The sequence below is a fragment of the Cyprinus carpio genome, chromosome A10 (assembly GCF_018340385.1).
Source record: "Cyprinus carpio isolate SPL01 chromosome A10, ASM1834038v1, whole genome shotgun sequence".
Lineage (NCBI taxonomy): Eukaryota > Metazoa > Chordata > Actinopteri > Cypriniformes > Cyprinidae > Cyprinus > Cyprinus carpio.
Genome location: NC_056581.1, coordinates 8,369,305 through 8,387,377, shown reverse-complemented (window position 1 = coordinate 8,387,377; position 18,073 = coordinate 8,369,305). Strand labels below are relative to the sequence as shown.

At 41.0% G+C, this 18,073-nt stretch overlaps 1 protein-coding gene and 1 long non-coding RNA gene across 5 annotated transcripts in view; both read left to right on the top strand.

Annotated features, from left to right (window-relative positions):
- The window catches only part of LOC109055178 (cell adhesion molecule 2-like), a 360,969-nt gene that overhangs the window by 229,413 nt on the left and 113,483 nt on the right, over window positions 1-18,073 (top strand). The gene's annotated exons all lie outside the window — the stretch shown is intronic.
- Window positions 2,116-3,085, top strand: LOC122146430. Its single transcript, XR_006160981.1, has 2 exons — window positions 2,116-2,361; window positions 2,490-3,085. It is a non-coding gene; the product is annotated as an uncharacterized LOC122146430 (long non-coding RNA).

Below are 18,073 nucleotides of genomic sequence, written 5' to 3'. Positions count from 1 at the left end.
AAAGGATCTTGTGTTCATAAAATTTGGGCTAAATCTGTTGAGGTTCATTAAAGTAAAATGCATTTTAGCATCCCTGTAGTGCAGTTAATTAACCATCAACTGTCTTACAGAATTTTTACTCTAACACTTTTTGTGGTATATTTGTTAAAATCACTTGAGCAGTCTACTGTTGCTATGGCTAATAGTCAGGTCATCTCATACAAGTTAATAGCCACACAAGTTAAACTCATTAGACAGCATTTGTTACATTAATATTATTTAAAGTTTATTTCAGTCTCAGTGAGTATTACCTGTCTTGTGTTTTTTCAAGTATTACCTGTCTTGTAAAATATTTTCACTGACTTCTTTTGGAGTGGATTGTTGCTTCTCATCTGTGTTTGGGTGGCCAGTATTTATGCATATAGGGAACTGTTTTTGTGAAAATATTTTACATATTAATGCATATAGGAACTTCAACGTACAGCAGAAGGACACTGACAATATTGTTTCATTAATGTGGATTGTGTTCATTTAAATGAGGTTCAAAAGCATACATTAATTTTAGACGTGGGTGGTGCTGGATTTTTTATTTTATTTTTTTAATTATTTATATTGTTTCATTAATAATATCCTTTAGGTTGTTGCTGGTACATCAAAGTCCAAACAGTTGATCAGTTCATAGATTTAGCATCAGCTGCATTTCCATGCTCCTCCATCAGTGTGAATTATACTGTGGTTTTCAGGGAGGTTGACTTTTTAAAGGAACTTTTCTCAGTAACTTTTGGACCAAAGCTTACCACTTGTGCTGAACATAATGAGAGAATGGTCAAAAATAATCACATCAGCTCATCTCAGATGGTCCGAATGGCAGTGGAGATGTGTACTGTGGGGGAAAAACAGACATCAAACTCTCCATGCCAAAGATGAAAGAGATCATCCAGACCTTTATCAGCTTTCTGTTATGTTTAGCCTTCCTTACTTGATACATTTAAAGTGAACTACAGGGATTGACTATATGCCTCTGTGAACTATAGGAATCCATGCTCGACCCACTACAACTAAAATAGAGTTTGTTTTATAGATAAATATAAATTGTGCCCTCATATGAACATTTCATTTAAATATAAGCAGAATTTAATTATTTATTTTGTATTGCAAAAAAAAAAAAGAAAAAAAAAAAGAAGAAGATCATACAGCTTTAGAACAAGGTGATTGAACATTTTTAAGGCCACATCAACATGAAGCCAGAGCTTTCACTATCCAAACTTTTTTTTCCTCGTTCTAAAAAAAAAAAAATTCCGTAAACACAGTGTCGTCTCAAGAAATATCTGCGTACACACAAAACCACTGAAACGAACTCAAAAAGATGTAGTATACATGCCAGACCAGTATGTGGAGCTGTAATTCTGCCAGAGATGCACTAAAAACAGAAAAGAAGACTTGAAGCATGCGAATAAACATTGAGCACTGTATACAAACATTTTTGCTTTAGTAATTTTAATTTTTTTCTTTAGTAAAGCTAATAGGCTCAGTAGCACGAACACAAGCATGTAGTCTGCCATTGTTGTTGCTGTTACCTGACGTAGCAGTGTCTGACTAGGGTAGAGACCACATGACATCATCGTTTCATAAAATATACCGAAAATATAAAGACCTCCATTTCTGCTCATGGATGACCACCGTTTGTTCCACACTTGCCTGATAACTTCTTGTAATCCAGAAAACCTTGATAGCTCATTCAGGTGTGTTCAGTCATTAATTATGAAAGCTTTGTAAAAGTTGTATGATGTTTCTAGGGCCATATGAGGGGTTAATCCTCTTCTCACAGATCCATTGATAAACATTATCACATAAAACATCAAGCCAGCCTAAAAAAGGCCAGTTTGTTAAATATGTCACAACACAATTCTCTATTGTTAGTCCAAAGGGCTCTCCAAATGCCCAGAACCTGCAACAACAGATCAGCATTTGATGTTCAGTTTTTTTATTACTGTTTTTTGTTGTAGTAGTTTTGATGTTGTAAAGTTTTATATTTTTGGATTTGTTTTTTTTATATGGGTTTGGATAAGTTCCATGTTAATTAAGTTGATATTATTTTTATTTTTGTATTTTTATATTTCTTCTGTTTATTCCAATCATATTCACTTGTCCACGTTGGGTGTCCAATCTATGCTCTAGATTAAGGTGAAGGGGGCGGGAATAATTGAGGGCAAAGTTGAACGAGGAAGAATTGGGAGAGCACGAGGGAGAAGAGCGTGCGATCATCTGGTGTTATATTGTTTCACAAAATATATAGTGTAACTAATGCTATAATGTGTTACAATAGTTTATGTAGTTAAGGTGTTGTCGGAATGAGAACAGAAACTGATACTACAGAGACGGGTAAGAATTATTTATCCTCAAAATATTTCTGGTTGTGTTAATTCCAGCCTCCATTTACTAATGCAGCGAATGGACTAATTATAGAGACTGAACAGTGTCTATCTTGCTCGGATGGATTGTGTGTTTAGTTGGCGAGTCGTCAGCATGAGGATTCGTGGCAGTTTCAGATGAGGATGATTACAGATGACTTGTGAGCTAACGTGAGTGCTCGGAATTCCTTTGGCCTTAAGGAAATCGCCGCGATAGTGGAGTTGACGGACATCTAACCTCGTGAGGTGAAACACGCTCTTCTGATTGGATGGTTCAAGGTATTTTTATTTTATTTTTTTTGTTGCTCAGTGTTGAGTGAAGCGGTCGTTTGTTTATTTGTTGCCCCCAACGTACCCCAGCATCAAACAGGCCTGCAACGTGAAAATAACGAACTTTCATATTGATTGAGGTTAAGTGTGAGCTCATATTGCCGGCTTAGTATTTGTTTGAAGAGTTTATTAAGTTTGAGTAAGAGTTTGATGACTCAAATTTGAAGTATAACAACAGAGGGGAACAAATATCCATTTACAAAAAGAGTGAATGTGAAATGTGTACTTGATTTTATTGTTTTATTCATTTGTGTGAATTTGTGAAATTCATATTGCTTATTTAAATAATTTTATTTTACATTTGGAAAAAATCCTGAAACGTGATCATTTTACCTTTTATCCAGTAAATTGTTATTTACAGTCTACTTGAGTGTTTTCAGTTTATTATTATTTGAGTTAAAAAGGAAATATAAATATACATTGATATTTCATTGATTGGTAAAACAATTGATTTATTTACAGAAGTTAAATTCTAATTCATTTTTATTTGAATTTATTTTAAAGTTTAAGGGACCCAAGGAACTAAGTAACAAACACAGTTACATAGAACAAGTTGAAGTGAGTAAATAACACTTAGCTCACAATAGTTGATAAACCAAAGTTTATTCATACGAACTCAGAGCGCACCATTATCTATCTATATAGGAAAGGGAAAAAAAGCGCTACATAAATTGGAGGCACCGCTGGGATCCTTGCGTGTCCCATTACAGTTGTGTTGTAAAAGAAGAAACAAAAGTCTCCGTCTTCATCTAGTTAGCACAGTGTGGCCATGACTGCTTACACTATATATCCTGGTCTGGTGGATGAGCTTAAAGGATGGTGTCGAGGAGAAATGCTTAAATGAGGCACATGCGCTGATGGTCATTGTCCCTGAAGATGTAGAAATTTCTCAAATAGAAGACACCCTCCAATCTGTTAAATGTCTGGGACGAGTGCGTGTGAGAGGACGCATGTACAACAGTAGACTGGATAGTTTGACTGTTTTATGTGAATGCAAAGAAGTTGTAGACTTTTCTAAAGTCCCTCCTGACATACTACCCACAGGCGGACTTGTAGCCTGGCCGATTGTCATGGTGACACAAAGTCCAGTATCCCCAAGTGCTCCCTCTAGGACAGAGCATTCATCTACCGCTGTGGATGATGGCAACATTCAGGAATTGTTGGGTGCACATGATGGCTCGGCTGAGTCCATTATTCGTGCCGTGGGGGATCTGCTGTCTAAAATAGAAAAACCAGTTAGTGATAGCAGCAGTTATCGCCGCCTCCGTGTTTTTTCTGGGACTGTGCCAACTCCTGCCGGAGAAGAGCCTTTAGAACATTGGCTAGAACAAGCTCGTCTTATGGTTGAAGAAAGCGATTGCTCAGACAAAGAAAAAAGACGTCGGATTATGGAGAGTTTACGAGGGCCAGCCTTGTCAATAATAAAAGCTGCTCGTGTAACTACTGCTGATCTCAAGCCAGAACAATGTTTAGAGGCCATTGAAAGTGCCTTTGGTTCTGCTGGATCAGGGGAAGAGCTGTATATTGCTTTTCGGTTGATGCAGCAACAGCCAAGGGAAAAACTGTCCGATTTTTTAAAAAGATTAGAACAAGCATTGACCAAAGTCATACAGCGAGGTGGTCTGGTCGGTTGCAGCTGCAAACCTTGTAAGAGTGGAACAGTTACTTCGTGGAGCAGTGGCTGCTGATCTTATGTTAGTTAATCTTAAACTGAGGGAAAGGAAGGAAAATCCTCCATCCTTTTTGGAGTTGTTGAGTGAGATTCGCAGTGAGGAAGAATATGAGGCATCAAGGGCTAAGCTAAACTCCACTGTGCATAAGATCCAGGCTAAAGCAGAGGTAGACAATAAGCAGACAGAAATCCAGACTTTAAAAACTGAGTTAAAGGAACTGAAAGCCATGTTTGCTTCTATGGCAGCCACCCAGCATGGAACTGTGAAAGAAGAGACATCTGCTGGTTCAAGTATGAAAACTACAACCTTTGAAAGTTGTCCAGACCCTGAGGTGACTGCGCTGAAAAAACAGGTCAAAAGATTGCAGCAGAAAGTTCAAAGTAAAAAGCCTATTGCCTCTGTGGCCTCCTCCTTGCCTGTGGAGACTTCTAGAAATTTCCCTGGTACATATAAGCCAACAACGTACAGTGATTCAGAGGAATATTACTGCTACCGCTGTGGAGAAAGTGGACACTTCGCCGCAAAATGCAGAAATGCTGAAAACCAAGCAAAAGTTGTTCGAAGATTAATCCAGTCACTGAAAAAAGCCAAAAGTAGAGACTTGCTTTCATCTGAGCCAACATCCAGTACAACCAACTGTTCAGTAAAAAGGAGTGCTGTAGACATACAAAAGCAAAGGCACCTTCCAGAAGGCTTGGTTGGTCCAATGTCTGTTGTTCAGCTAAAGGTGAACGGACATGAATGTGATTCCTTATTAGACAGTGGTTCACAAGTAACCATCATCTTCGAAGCGTGGTACAAGCAGCATCTGTCTGATGTTCCAATTCACCCAGTCACAGGTTTGGCAATTTGGGGTTTAAGTGAGTCCAGCTATCCTTACTTGGGTTATGTGATGGTAGATGTTGAGTTCCCTGTTTTCCCTGCCAAAATCACAGGAACTCATGAAACCCTTTCAGTCTTGGCCTTAATCTGCCCGGGACCATGTAGTCCAGATCAAACACCAGTTATTTTGGGTACCAACGCTAACCTTTTCAAGCGTTTGGCTCGTTTGTGTAGAGAAAGTGCTGGAGTGGACATTGCACAGACATTGGGCATAAATGTGGATTCAGTTTCCGAAGAATTGTCATGTGACCCTGCTAAGATCTCTGGTGAAGACGAAGGAGTGGGCAGTGTAAGGTGGCTTGGTCCTGGCCCCTTATCCTTGTCCCCTGGAGGGGATTGTGTGGCAATCTGTAATGTAGAGTTAAATGAACCATTAGGAGAAGAGGTTCTGTTGGTAGAGGCTTCTCCAGATGCCACTCTGCCAGTTGGAGTGTTACTGCAGCCCATGGTAGTGCCACATTCTGAAATGGATGTTCACCATTTTCCAGTACTGATGCACAATGAATCCCTGAAGGACACAGTGATTCCAGTAGGAACACAGTGGTTGGTCACTTGTATTCTGCAGAACCAGTAATATCCACCCCAAAGACAGGAGAGTTTGATACAAACCTCATTAACTTTGGAGATTCCCCAATTCCTGAGACATGGAAGCAGAGGTTAAGGCAGGCATTGTCGGAAAGAGCTTCTGTGTTTTCACTACACGAGTGGGACGTTGGTTTGGCGAAAGGAGTGGAACACCATATTCGGCTATCCGATTCTAGGCCTTTTCGTGAGCGCTCTAGGCGTTTGGCTCCTGCGGATATTGATGATGTTCGGAAACACATTCAAGAGCTTATGAAATCTGGCATCATCAAGGAATCACGAAGTCCCTACGCCTCCCCTATTGTTATCGCCCGAAAGAAAAATGGAAGTGTAAGAATGTGCATCGACTATCGCACACTTAATGCTCGTACAGTGCCTGACCAGTATACTACTCCTCGCATTGACGATGCACTAGACTGTTTATCAGGGAGTAGATGGTTTTCCGTCCTTGACCTCAGAAGTGGTTATTACCAAATAGCTATGTCTGAACAGGATAAGGAAAAAACTGCTTTTATATGCCCCTTAGGATTCTATCAATTCGAGCGTATGCCACAGGGCATTACTGGGGCACCCGCGACTTTCCAACGCTTGATGGAAAAAAGCTGTGGGGGATATGAATCTGATTCAAGTCCTTGTATACCTGGATGACCTGATTGTCTTTGGGAAGTCATTGGAAGAGCATGAAGAAAGACTTCTGAAGGTCTTGGACAGACTAGCACAAGTGGGACTAAAAGTGTCATTGGACAAATGCCAATTCTGCCAGACCAAGGTCAAATATGTTGGACATATAGTCTCTGCCGAAGGCGTTGCAACAGACCCTGATAAGGTCAAGGCAGTCAGCACATGGCCGCAACCAACAGACCTTAAGTCCTTGAGATCTTTTCTTGGCTTCTGCGGATATTACCGTAGGTTCATAGCCAACTATGCTGCGATTGTCCGACCTCTTACTGAGCTTACGAAAGGTTATGCCCCTACCCAGCGAGGTAAAAAGTGGGAAAAAGATCGATCTAAGGCTTACTTGAAAGAGTCGGAGCCTTTCGGAGACAGATGGAACCAGTCATGCTCTGATGCCTTTGAGCAGATAATTCAGTGTCTTACTAATGCTCCAGTCCTAGCTTTTGCAGACCCCTGCAAACCCTACATTTTGCATGTAGATGCCAGTCTAAAAGGGCTAGGTGCTGTATTATATCAGGAGCATTCATCTGGTCTGCAGCCTGTGGCATTTGCTAGTAGAAAACTGAGTAATTCAGAGCAGAAATATCCTATACACCAGTTGGAATTTCTTGCTTTGAAATGGGGCGGGTCGTGGATAAATTCCACGATTACCTATATGGAGCTAGATTCACAGTACGTACGGATAATAATCCACTTACGTACGTTCTTACGACAGCTAAACTCAGTGCCACTGGACATCGTTGGCTGGCTGCACTATCCACCTACGACTTTGATGTGTTGTACAGACCAGGCAAGAACAATACTGATGCAGATTTTACTGTCCCGTAATATGGCAGATGAGGAAATAAGAGAGGGTTGGCAAAGCATCTCTGAGACCGATGTAAGGGCCATATGCCAGGAAGTTCATGTTGACTTAAAGCTCAGCAAATCACCTAGGTATGTAGAGCAACTAGCAGCCTCACCTGAGTGTATTCCTGATGTGTATGCTTTCCCTGTTCAACTGGAATGTGACTTCTTGGAGCAGAAATCCATAGCTGATTTGACAAGAGCCCAGAAGAATGATGTTGTCCTGAGGAAAGTAATTGAAGCTTTAAAGCAAGGGACGTGGCCTACTGAGGTAAAGGTGAATTCTGAGCTGTGGCTTATGAAACGTGAGAAGAATAGGCTTCTAATTAAAGAAGGTTTGCTTTTCCGCTGCAGTCAAACACTCTCTGGAGAAGAAGTTTCCCAACTTGTCCTACCTACTGAATTCAGGGAGGATGTGTGCAGGTTGTTGCATGATGACACATGGGTCATCTGGGTGTAGAAAGAACCACAGATCTCATCAGGAGTAGATTCTACTGGCCCAAAATGGCCTGCGAGGTGGAACAATACATAAAGAATTGTGGGGAGTGTATTACTCGCAAGACACCATGTAGTAAAGCAGCTCCTTTGCACCAAATTACCAGCAATGGACCGATGGATCTGGTCTGCATTGATTTCCTCTCACTTGAGCCCGACTCAAAAGGAATAAGTAACATCTTGGTAGTCACAGATCATTTTACACGGTACGCCCAGGCGTTTCCCTCAAGGAATCAGACAGCTCGCACTGTAGCCAAGATCTTAGTGGACAAGTATTTTGTGCATTATGGATTACCTGGGAGGATCCATTCCGACCAAGGGCGAGACTTTGAGAGTAATTTAATCAAAGAGCTCTTGCTTCTGTTGGGGATTCGAAAATCACGTACCACTCCGTACCACCCTCAAGGTGATGCTCAGCCTGAGAGGTTTAATCGTACCTTGCTCTCGATGTTGGGAACCTTGGGACATGAGAAAAAACGTCAGTGGAGTCAGCATGTGGGGTATCTGGTTCATGCCTATAATAGCACGAAATGTGATGCTACAGGGTACTCTCCCTACTATTTAATGTTTGGAAGGGAAGCAAGACTCCCTGTTGATCTTTGTTTCCAAACATCTGCTGAAGGAACAGAGGAAAGACAACATTTTCAGTATGTCGCCAAGCTGAAAAAAGATTTAAAAGAAGCTTATCAACTAGCCTCAGAAACTTCAAACAAAGTGCATCAACGAAACAAAAGAGCCTATGACAGCAGCATTAAATTCCAGGTCTTGGATGTTGGTGATAGAGTGTTGTTGAAGAATCTGGGACTGAGAGGAAAACACAAGCTTCAGAGTCGATGGAGTTCTTTGCCATATCTGGTAGTTGACAAAATGCCTAACTTACCAGTGTATAAGGTGAAACCTGAACGTGGTGGAGGAGTCAAAACTATACATCGAGATCACCTCTTACCGATTGGACAGTCTGTGAGAATGCTGGAGAGTCCAGGTTATGCATTACCTGAAAAGACAAGAAAACATTCAAACTCAAACCAAACACACAAAAAAGTGCAAAAAGAAACCCAAAATCACTTATTTGAGATGACAGAATCCTCAGAGTCAGAATGTGAAAGGGTTAATGTGCCTTACCAGAAATATGTGCACAAGTTGCTGAAAAATAAGAGGACCAGGGACAGATCTCCTGATAGCGATGGAAATGAGCAAGAAGCTGATGATACTGGTCATGAGGAAAGTGATCAGGCTGAGGAAGAGTGGACTGAAAATGATAATGTTGCTGAATCTGAGTCAGACTCAGAAGCTGAATCAGACACTGTGACTGTTTCTGAAAGGAAGTGTACAAAACCAAAAGCGGTTATGCCTCCTAGTCAGAGAGCCCATAGTAAGAGACCTGTAAAGCCTGTTATAAGACTCACTTATAACGAACCAGGAAGAAGTAGTGACCACCCAATTGAAATTGTCCATAGAGGGGTCATTATAAGACTAGGTCAGAGTTAAAATAACTAAATGAACAACCAGGTATAGACTGTAAAATTTTGATTTAAATGTCTGATGAGGACATTCAGACAATTGGAAAGGGGAGGGTGTAACCCAGTGTAATAATTTACGAAGTGTTTTTTTTTTATATATACATATGTGCATTTCATAAATGTATATGGGTTTGGATAAGTTCCATGTTAATTAAGTTGATATTATTTTTTATTTTTGTATTTTTATATTTCTTCTGTTTATCCAATCATATTCACTTGTCCACGTTGGGTGTCCAATCTATGCTCTAGATTAAGGTGAAGGGGGCGGGAATAATTGAGGGCAAAGTTGAACGAGGAAGAATTGGGAGAGCACGAGGGAGAAGAGCGTGCGATCATCTGGTGTTATATTGTTTCACAAAATATATAGTGTAACTAATGCTATAATGTGTTACAATAGTTTATGTAGTTAAGGTGTTGTCGGAATGAGAACAGAAACTGATACTACAGAGACGGGTAAGAATTATTTATCCTCAAAATATTTCTGGTTGTGTTAATTCCAGCCTCCATTTACTAATGCAGCGAATGGACTAATTATAGAGACTGAACAGTGTCTATCTTGCTCGGATGGATTGTGTGTTTAGTTGGCGAGTCGTCAGCATGAGGATTCGTGGCAGTTTCAGATGAGGATGATTACAGATGACTTGTGAGCTAACGTGAGTGCTCAGAATTCCTTTGGCCTTAAGGAAATCGCCGCGATAGTGGAGTTGACGGACATCTAACCTCGTGAGGTGAAACACGCTCTTCTGATTGGATGGTTCAAGGTATTTTTATTTTATTTTTTTTGTTGCTCAGTGTTGAGTGAAGCGGTCGTTTGTTTATTTGTTGACCCCAACGTACCCCAGCATCAAACAGGCCTGCAACGTGAAAATAACGAACTTTCATATTGATTGAGGTTAAGTGTGAGCTCATATTGCCGGCTTAGTATTTGTTTGAAGAATTTATTAAGTTTGAGTAAGAGTTTGATGACTCAAATTTGAAGTATAACAACAGAGGGGAACAAATATCCATTTACAAAAAGAGTGAATGTGAAATGTGTACTTGATTTTATTGTTTTATTCATTTGTGTGAATTTGTGAAATTCATATTGCTTATTTAAATAATTTTATTTTACATTTGGGAAAAAATCCTGAAACGTGATCAGTTTACCTTTTATCCAGTAAATTGTTATTTACAGTCTACTTGAGTGTTTTCAGTTTATTATTATTTGAGTTAAAAGGAAATATAAATATACATTGATATTTCATTGATTGGTAAAACAATTGATTTATTTACAGAAGTTAAATTCTAATTCATTTTTATTTGAATTTATTTTAAAGTTTAAGGGACCCAAGGAACTAAGTAACAAACACAGTTACATAGAACAAGTTGAAGTGAGTAAATAACACTTAGCTCACAATAGTTGATAAACCAAAGTTTATTCATACGAACTCAGAGCGCACCATTATCTATCTATATAGGAAAGGGAAAAAAGCGCTACAAGTGCTGCTTTCTGTGTGATATAATACTGACTGTGGGAATCATTGTTTAGATAATAATCACTTCAGTTCAGTGATTTCTCACCCAGAGGTCATGTTGGTGCCATCAACCCATTTCCATCTGCCCTCCACTTCACTGTCAGTCAGACCAATTCAGAATTCTCTATTATGAGTAATGTTCTTAACAAAATCCTGAGCATATGAAACAATTATAGCTTTATATAATTTATAATAAATGTCAACAGACAACACAATTATATTGTCAACAAATAAATAGAGGCATTCCATCTGCATCACTTACTTAGAAGCTAAATACCACAAATGTACACAAAACTCACATTTTCCTCTCTGCTGTTTATCATGATCAGATCTGCTCCTCTCTTCTGACAGTCTTGTCTGCTCTCAACCCAGTTCTTTCTCTCAGTTGACAAGTGGTAAAAACTGGATTGATAGTAAATCCATTCATCTGTAAATACAACCAGTTCAGCTATTACAGTTTCCCAAAATGTACACTCACCTGCCTGTAACTTAGCAGATACAGTAGTATACTCAAACAGTATTTAGTGTAAGTTACTGAGACAACAACTCAATGCCATCTTTAACTCCATGATTTAGCTGTGTCTGCAATATAGCAAATACTTAACCCTTAATCATTGTTAAAAAAAGGATAACGCTTAAGATGTTTGGGGTCAGATTGACCCCCAAACATTTAAATAGCGATTGCATAAGGAAATTTACATTTTTTATATTGGAAAACCAAATATAATTTTTTTTTTTTAGTTACTTCTCAACTATACATTTATGCTATGTTTTTTTGGAAATTTTGAAGTTTTTTTTACCTATTTACTGCACAATTACATAACTAGGCCATAAATTGGCACATGAAATATTCTTTTTTTAAAGAAAAAATCACTTAAATGATGATCTTTTTGGGCATTGCTCTATGTGTGAGGGATAGAATACTGCCATCTGGAGGTTAGTCAAAAAACTTTTTTTCTTATAGTTAAGGAATTAAAGTGCAATGACCACATGTATCCAATAGAGGTCCATAGAGACTCATTCATTTTCACTTCATTTTTCTTCAACTTCTCCTCACAACTTTATGATATATATTTTGTGAATATATATTTAAATATTTTGAAATACATACAGAAATCTGTATTTTTTTCAAAGTTAGAGTTTGTTGTTGTTGTCTGATATATTTTGAATTATCTGCTTTTGCAAATTATTATACATACATTTGCAGAAACATTACAAGTCACCACTATGACATGACTGTAATCACACACTATTTATTTCAGAAAATTATTTATCAACAATTATGGAACATGCTTGTTCCATGTTGCATATGTGACATTTTTCAGATTTATGACAGTTTTAGTTGATTTTATTTGCCAATTTCTATAAAAATGCTCTCTGTTGCAGTCACATACATGTGTGTGTTTGTGTGTGTGTGTGTGTGTGTGTGTGTGTGTGTGTGTGTGTGTGTGTGTGTGTGTGTGTGTGTGTGTGTGTGTGTATGAGATAGAAAGCTCGTTCCACTTTGTGTTTATGCTCTAGGACCAGACCTTGATTTAAATGTAATTTTTTTTTAGATTTATGCCAGTTTTGTTTATTTTATTTGGCAATTTCTGTAAAAATGCTCTCTGTTGCAGTCACATACATTTGTGTGTGTGTGTGTGTGTGTGTGTGTGTGTGTGTGTGTGTGTGTGTGTGTGTGTGTATGAGATAGAAAGTTCGTTCTACTTTTTATTTATGCTCTAGGACCAGACTTTGGTTTATATGTAGAAAATTTCAGATTTATAATGGATTTACTTTTATTTTTTTGACAAACAAAATGTAAAAAAAGTATTTTCATTTCATTTTCAATGTGGACCCCAAACACCGTAAACGGTTAAAACTTTTTACACACCTTTAGAACAACCAAATCAAGCCCAGTTTTTTTTTTTGCATGTTTAGATAGATTATGTAGGAAAAGTCACAGAGTTTCATGCCCCTGAGCTGAAGGTAACACTTTTAAAAAATGAAGGAAAAGTCCAGTGGGGTCAGAATGACCCCAAACAGTGATTAAGGGTTAAACTTTACCAAGAATCTGAAGTTCATTTCTTAGCTGTTGTCTCTCATTGGTCAGGTTTTCAATCTTGGATATGAACTGTTGTCTCTCTTCAGTGAGTGTGACACACAGCACTATGACTGCAGTCAGCAGAAGAACACACAGCAGCACCAAACACACTACAGCTGATCTGGAGCTTCTGTCTCTCGCTGAATCACTTCCTGAACAAAGACATGCTGTTAGTTCCTTTACTAGCATTTAATACAGCACAGGTACATAACTGCTCTCTCTCTCTTTGAAGGTTTGTCACTGTGCTTTTATTTTTCATATGTAAAAGTATTAATTATTAAATTATGTACCTGTGTGTTCAGGTGGCTGGATTCTCGTCGTATTCGAGTCTTCTATCTCCATTGTGATTTCACCTCTTATAGCATCAGGAATTTCATAGAAATCAGTCTTTCCTGTGTCCATTTTCTGAGTCATATCTTTATTGATTTTCAGAGAGTTACAGTGAAGATGAGTGTTTCGAAATATAACCCAAATGTAGGCTAATATATTATTTCAGATACACTGCAAAAAATAAAAAGTTGAGAAATCATGTCATAGGCGGATGACGTCATCGACCAGGAAGCTTAAAAGCACGTGCGGCGGAGCTGGCGTTAGCTTCTAGGAATGAAGCAAGCGCTGGCAGGGATGCTGGAAGTATGGCACGAGACACAGTGTCTTGTTCCCTTGATGAAATAGGGTTACATGCGTAACTTGAGACGTTCCTCTTCAGGATCTCAAGCTGCGCTGAAGCACTTTGGGAACGAGATGCCCACGCCACCAGACTTGCAAATCCCTGCATAGTGCGGAAAAGCACAACTAAGGCGAGAGAAAAGGGGAGCTAGAAGTCGCTAAAGTAGGCAGGGCCCGCCGTCCAGAAGGCCAGCTTCTGGAGGAGTGATCCTTGACCCCCAAGAAGAGGGGAGATCAGAGGACTCAAGGCTATGGAATAGCATCCTGATCCACCACTTAGCATAAGCTTCTCTGGCCGGAGGCCTCAGCCTCAGCACACCGTGGAGGAAACGTGTAAGAAGAGGGTGTCTTTCCACTGAAAGGCCACCGACAGAGGCGTGGTAGGCTGCAGTGGCTGCCATGAAGACCTCTAGGGTGGAGTGGGTCAATCTTGTGGATAAACAGGCTTGCAGGAACTCCAGAACTGTACCAAACGGGCATTTAGCTGGTTTGAGCAGGCGGTCTCCACACCAAGAAGTACAGTTTTCTCATAGAGGGAGCTCTGGATGGAGGATGGTCTCAACAACCTCGGTTGAGAGACCGGAAGCTATGAGTTGTGCCTCCTCAGAGGCCACACCTACAGCTTCCAAAGCTCTGTGCAGGAACCTCCCATGAAGTGCCGTCAAAGTGGGAAATCAGGCCTGAGAACCATACCCGGCCTGGCCAGAACAGCAGCTGGACTCCGTCCCCTCGCACTCTCTCCAGAACTCCCGGGAGCAGAGCAATCGTGGGGGGGGGGATGTACAGACGAAGCCTTGGCCACATCTGTGCCATAGCATCCAACCCCAGTGGAGCTGGATGAGTCAGAAAGAACCAGAGGGGACAGTGCGATGTCTCTCGAGTCGCAAACAGATCCACTTGAGCCTGGCCAAAAACTCTCCATATCTGCTTCACCACATCAGGGTGAAGAATCCACTCCCCGGGTCCATATCTCTGCTCCCTTATTGAGATGCCTAGGAATGTAAGCTGCTCTGAGTGAGAGGAGTTTGCCCTGGGACCACAGAAGGATCTGGTGCGCCAGCTTGTACAAGGGTCATGAACGCAGATGTCCCTGGTGGTTGATGTAAGAGACCACTGATGAGTTGTCGGTGCGCCCAAACACATGGTGACCTCTTAGCTCTAGGAGGAAGTGTTTTAGTCTTTTCTTTGCTTGAAACATGGCCAGCATCTCCAGACAATTGATATGCCACGTCAGACTGCGACCACTCCACAGACCGCGGGCAGGGTGGACCGCACCCCAACCAGTGAGGGACATGTCCGTCACTAGCATTACATGGCGACAAGGAGCTCCCAGCACCAGACCCTGAGACAAGAACCAAGGTCTCCTCCACATGTCTAAGGCACGTAGGACCTCCGCGTGACCTTGAGCATGTGAAGAGGGTTTCCCCTTGGGGAGAACCCCTTGGTCTTGAGCCACCACTGTAGGGGTATCATGTACACCAGGCCAAGAGTTAAAAACAATGGCCCTCATACCAACGTCATGTACTAGGAAGACTAGCCCAGACCCTGCTTGGGGCAGGACCCAATGAAGCACACTTGGCAGGGGTTCCCACACCGCCAGGTCACCTCCTAAGAAAACCAGTCTCGCGAGACTGGCCTCTGGTGTGCCTAGAGAAGCTCAGTCTCGCGAGTGAAGTGGCAAACCGGCAGGGGACTCCCGTACCAACTGATCTAGAGACCTCCATAGAGGTTGCGAGCCTCTTAGCACCGCTATGTTTCTGGGTGGTAACTGACAGCTGCGCCCTGGAACACCGGCAGGGTTGGCAGACCAGTCTCCTGAGGGCACTGAGGAGAGACAGGCACCTCTTCCTCAGAGGGAGCTGGCCCTAAAAAAGTCCTAGGCCTTAGGGGTCAGGACGTTTACAATGAAGACTTTCGCGCCCTGGACTAACTTTTCATAGTCAGATAAATACTTCATTTTTTTTATTCCTCAGAAATTAAATGCAGTCAACCAACTAGACACAGATGTATGGTCTGGTGTAGTAAGATTCACATCAAAACTGAAATTATGTAATATAGGCATTGCCTCGGCAACGCGCGAGCCGCTTAGTCACACAAACAACATCAATCTCCTCAGAAAAAGAAGACCGCAGCAGCGAGCTGTCACTCAGAGAGCTTCCAAGCCTAGAGAATGAGTTCTAGATCTGGAGAACATGGGTGGAGATAGGAAGAGCCGTCTCCAACCCATCCACCAGATCATGTGCGATCCCCGCGGTCTCAGTCGCTGCCGTGTCTCAGCAACAGCAGGACTGCAATCACAAGATCAAAGGCACGGACACAGAAAAGCATATCCGGCGAGAGAAAAGCACTTAACAGCAGGAAAAGCACAATCACCCCCCCCCGAGAGCTGACTTCACAAGCCCTGCTCCCCATTGATGCTGCTCATTATAATATCAGGCATAATATGCTTGTGTAACTGATGCTTGTGCAGTTGATGCTTGTGCAACTGGCGAGCTCATTGACGCCCTCCATATCAATCTCCTCAGAGAAAGACAGGGGGAGCTTCTCCTCAGAGCATGTCGGGGAAGGACCATAGTGCTGGCTTCCAAAACCACGAGAGCGAGCGCCGGATCTGGTGGTTAAGGAAGCAGATAGGGATTCACCCGTATACATTCCCTCCACCGGATCCATATGCGAAACCAATGAGCACAGCCGCCGCTCTGCCTCGGTGAAAGTGGGGCCGGCACCGCGAGGAATGCTAGTGAAGTCTCCTTCCTCAAAGAGAGCCCTCTGAGAGCGAAGCAAGGCAGTAACAAATGCTACCAATGCGGGCCGTCAGCTCCTTCGAGAGCTGACTCTGAGTGCTTCGCTCCCAAGCAGACAACAAACAAACTGTGTGTATCCCCACACATAAAGTAGCGCGGGCAGGGAGGAACACACAGCCTGAACGCTGCCTGCCCTCACCTTAGGTGTTTGATTTTGTCTTGTGATTTCGTGACAAACAACACTAAATAAGACTCACAAACAGATATAAGACTGACACACACAGAGCGCTTTGCTGAAATGACAGAAACCTAACACCAGCTCGGCCGCACATACTTTTAAACTTCCTGGTCGATGACGTCACCCGCCTATGACGTCTCGCCTTTCCATTGGACTGATTACACATGTGATTCCTGAAGAGGAACTTAAAAGTTTAAGACAACCAGCTTCAGGAAATTTTTGAGTTTTCTCAACTTATGGTAATGTTCAGATTATACAACACAAAATTGAGAAAACTAAAATTTCCTACAAAAACAAGTTGAGAAAAATCACAATGTTGCATAAACTGAAAATATCTCCTGAAGCTGGTTGCCTTAAACCCTTTGTTGCATAAACTGAAAATATCTCCTAAAGATAACAAGTTAATAACACTAGCAGCTTTTCAGAGGTGGACCTTTTTCTATTCCTGATGGGTGTCCTGATGTGTGGAAATGTTTCAACTATTTATATGTACAGAAGTTCAGCTCACCTCAGAATGACACAGAGGGCTTGTTCTGTCAGAAGTTTAATGATTATATAAGAACCCTGCCACTATTTGATTATTCAAAATGTTATTGGAAGGTTGAAAAATACATTGGCTCCACAATTTCCTCCTATAAGCAATGCCATTATTAAAAGATGGGTTGTCATTGAAAACATAACTACATCACATGGAAAAATTGTCTGTGAAGACGTAATGGTAAAAAACTAAAGGGTAAAGGTGGGGATTGTATCTAAACACATAAAATCGTCTATGAATTACATACATCTGTGAATAATTAACTTAAAAAGAGTATATATGTGTGCATTCTTTGTATTTTTCATTGTAAACAGGTTTTATATTTGAATTTATTTTGTTGACACTTTTCCTACAGTCCATATATGCGCACTAGAATTACACTTGATGTACAAATACCTATGAAAACGAATCCAATCAGATTCCTTTTATATACGACTAAAAACTGATGAAACACACACACTTTAGCAAGACAACTCTTAAAATCATTTTTCACATGCTGTAGCTGCACTCTCTCTCTAGTCAGATTCTTTTTCATGGATATGAGCTGTTGTCTCTCTTGAGTGAGTGTGACACACAGCACTATGACTGCAGTCAGCAGAAGAACACACAGCAGCACCAAACACACTACAGTTGCTCTGGAGCTTCTGATCTTCACACAATACCTTCCTGAGATTAACAATCATGACTTTATTATCTTTGTTTATCCACACAGCAACTGAAAACATGAAAACTGAGCAAATGTTTGTGCCTTTAAGTGATCTTTATCAAATTTGTGCTATTATTTTGTGTGAGAAATGCATTCTTAATCTCAGTACCTGTGAGTCCGGATGGCTGGATTCTCGTTGTGTTACCGTCCACAGTCTCTTTTCCAAATTCACCTTTTGTAACACATTC